The following is a 3,184-nucleotide window of genomic DNA, read 5'->3' on the forward strand; positions in this document are numbered from 1 at the left end:
ATTTTTATCTTAATTCAGAATTTTCAATATCAATGTATTAATATATTATAAATATAAATCTAGAAAATTAAATATCTCAATAGCCTATGCTATGATGTATGATAATAATTTAAAATATTATAAATAAACAATAATAAAAATTATTATTTTAATGTAAATTAAATAAAGACCTTTTAAATCAATTATGACGTCTGAGTATAGCCACTCTTAGACTTTGTTATATTCTGAACCAGCGATATCGTAATAAATACATTAAGAGGGCACTTTAATCTACACCCAAAACATATGATATCAAAATAAAGTTTATATAATTTATTTTATGACTAATAATATAAAATGATGAAATGCCATTAACATCACGAGATTTCTCTCAGATGAATGAAAGTGCTCTGACAAACAAACATTTTCTACAATTTGTGGAAACCGAACGGCACCAAGAAGAGGTCAGGGGTGACCCCGAGATCAAGGATATCTCTGATTTTGAAAGGACAGCCATAAAACAATCAAGTCAATCTTTACATTCCATGAACACTCTTCAAGGGTTTTCTATGTTCCATTCTAGTATGAAAAATAATAAAAATAAACCCTCAAACCTCTACGGCCGTTCTGAATTTATAATAGCCAATGCCCACTAGGTATAATAATTTATATCCTAGGCGGGGACGAGTAATGGAGGACGGTGACGTTGTATTCAACGACTGCATTGCCGGACTTTAGATCGAAAGTATGAGTGCGGGCGAGTGCGTAGCCTTGAGCCAACCGAAACAATCCGCTGCCTCCCACGATGGGCATTTCTCTCACTTCATCGAAAACTGCGTTCTTCCCCACCATGGAAAGGGTGCTGCCGTTGTATTTCCCGCTCTCAAACACAAACGTCGTTACCATTAGGAGTTGTACTTTCTCTTGGCACGAAGAAACGTAGATACCCTGCGCTCTGCCAACCATTTTGGAGGTCGCTTCAGGCCCTTCGGTAAGCCAGTCGTCCATAACCCTAACCATGCCGAACTGAGTAAACGAAGAATTTGTTGCGGGAGCAGACGCCACCTCCACGGCCGTCACATTTGTACCCACCAGTAAGTCGTGGAAATAGAAATGCAGGTGGCTTACCTTCAACAGCCCTAATTTCGGTATTGCCTCTACCTCCGCTATGTTAAGGTAAGCCAACAGCAGTACGATGGTCAATGTAATAGTTGCTGCCGAATAACCCATTTTCGCTCTCTCCAAAATAAAATGCCTCAACGCAGAAGAAGAGAAGAAATGTGTGTGGTGATGAAAGGATAGCCCCATTTTTATAATGCAGATGACCGTGATGAACACGCTTATTTTGGGGGCCACTGTTGTATTTTCACTGTTATTTTTTCTTGGGTTGCCACGACCTTCTAGCATTTTTGTTGTACTTCTACTGTTATTTTGTCTTGGGTCGACCCGACCTTCTAGCACTTTCGTGGTGGCCACGGAATTTCTTGTTTTAAGGCCACATTTTCTGCCCTATAACGTCAACCGATGGACTTTTCCATCGCGTGGTAGAATAGAAGGCAGACTTCAATTCGTTTTTCCCATCAAAGAAAGATCGCCGAGGTAGATTTTGTTTACATGTATGGCATTCTTTGGTCTAAGAACTAGAACCTTTGTAGTGTCACATCTTCCGTGGTTGTTGGATACGGACACCTAAATTAGATACAAATATGTAACGGGTCTCTTACGCTACCTCGTAGTTGCGAGGAACCTGAACTTTTCTAAATTTCTAAATCATTGACTCTAAGGTTTGGCTTTTTGTCAATGAGAAAGACATTCAGGATGGAAGAATGACTAAACTCCAATGCCCGGGTGTTTGTCACACAGCAAGTGAATACGTGAATTGTTTAATTATTATTTTTAAACTTAATATATTTTGTGATTAACAAATATGAGACGTTTTTCATAGTTAAAAACATGAGAATTGTTAATTCATTAAATAGGCAAATCATTAGGACACCACTTTTTTTTATTAATCACTTTTCATGAGAATTGTTAATTCATTAAATTCATTTAGGTAAGGCAAATAATTAGGAGTCAGCGTATTTTTTTATTAAGCACTTTTCATTGATGTAAGAAGCAACCTTTTTTAACTGAACACTTTGGATGTCATTTTAAATGTTTTTTTAATATCTTAATATGTTTCATTATGGTAGATTAATTTTAAAGGTATTCTTAATACCTCCGTATATTGATAGTCAAATTTTAATATTATTTTAAATATTTTAAATAATAGTCAAATTTTAATATTATTTTAAATATTTTAAATAATGGATTTCTTAATTATATAAATGGCAATTAATGGTTATGGAAAATTTGGTTTTATTTATATATTATGTATTTTCATATGGAAATTAAACTAATAAATAGGAAAAAAATAACATTAAATATTTATAGTGTGTAGATTTTTTTACTTTTAAGTGAATGTAAGATGGATTATATTTTTAGGCCAAATGTAACCATGAAATTTCAAGTTTTTCCTTTTTTATTGAATTGAAGCCGGCATTGTCAATTTTGATTAGGAGTAAAAACACAATATGTGGAGAATTATGTTGTTATCATAATGACATTTTTTGCAAAATAATTAGTGTTGTGTAATCTCACAATTTTCAATTAAACTCAATACTTGTCCTTGAAAATTTTCACAGATCTTAAAATTCATGTGTGTTTTCATGTAGCATAACTTAGTCTAAAATCTGTAATTTCTAAAATATATATATATGAACATGATCTACACAGGGAGAACTAAGTTTTTTATATTAAAATTTTACTTTTTTATGCAAAATTATATTTTTTATTATTTTTCCAAGTTTGCGGTGTAATATTTCAATTGCATTTTGGAGACGCTTGTGTTCATGTAAGATTTTTTTGACTCTTTAAATAAAGGGAGAAACCAAGAGTACCATTTTGTAGAAGATTTGTAAACAAAGAGAGTGATATTTTTCGAAAATTTTTCATTGTGTATATTTTATGTTACTGGTTTTTTATTCTACCCCTTTGAAACTGTGCAAAAGCATTATGTTTAAAAGAAATTAGACGAAAAATTCCATATGGATTCAAATGTGTCAAACTCATATTTCATTGGATAAAGGATTCTTTCATGAATCCAACATGATTAACTCTATCACTTAAGCACAAATTCTGCCCTAAATCTACTAGAGTATGAAAT

General features: G+C 32.8%; 1 pseudogene; it reads right to left on the bottom strand.

Annotated features, from left to right (window-relative positions):
* Positions 1-341: 341 nt before the first annotated feature.
* LOC149187284 (dirigent protein 22 pseudogene) lies at positions 342-1,235 on the bottom strand (annotated as a pseudogene).
* Positions 1,236-3,184: the final 1,949 nt, after the last annotated feature.

This window comes from Pinus tabuliformis, chromosome 3_1, assembly GCF_031772625.1.
Source record: "Pinus tabuliformis cultivar Carrire ecotype Pingquan chromosome 3_1, CPIR1, whole genome shotgun sequence".
Lineage (NCBI taxonomy): Eukaryota > Viridiplantae > Streptophyta > Pinopsida > Pinales > Pinaceae > Pinus > Pinus tabuliformis.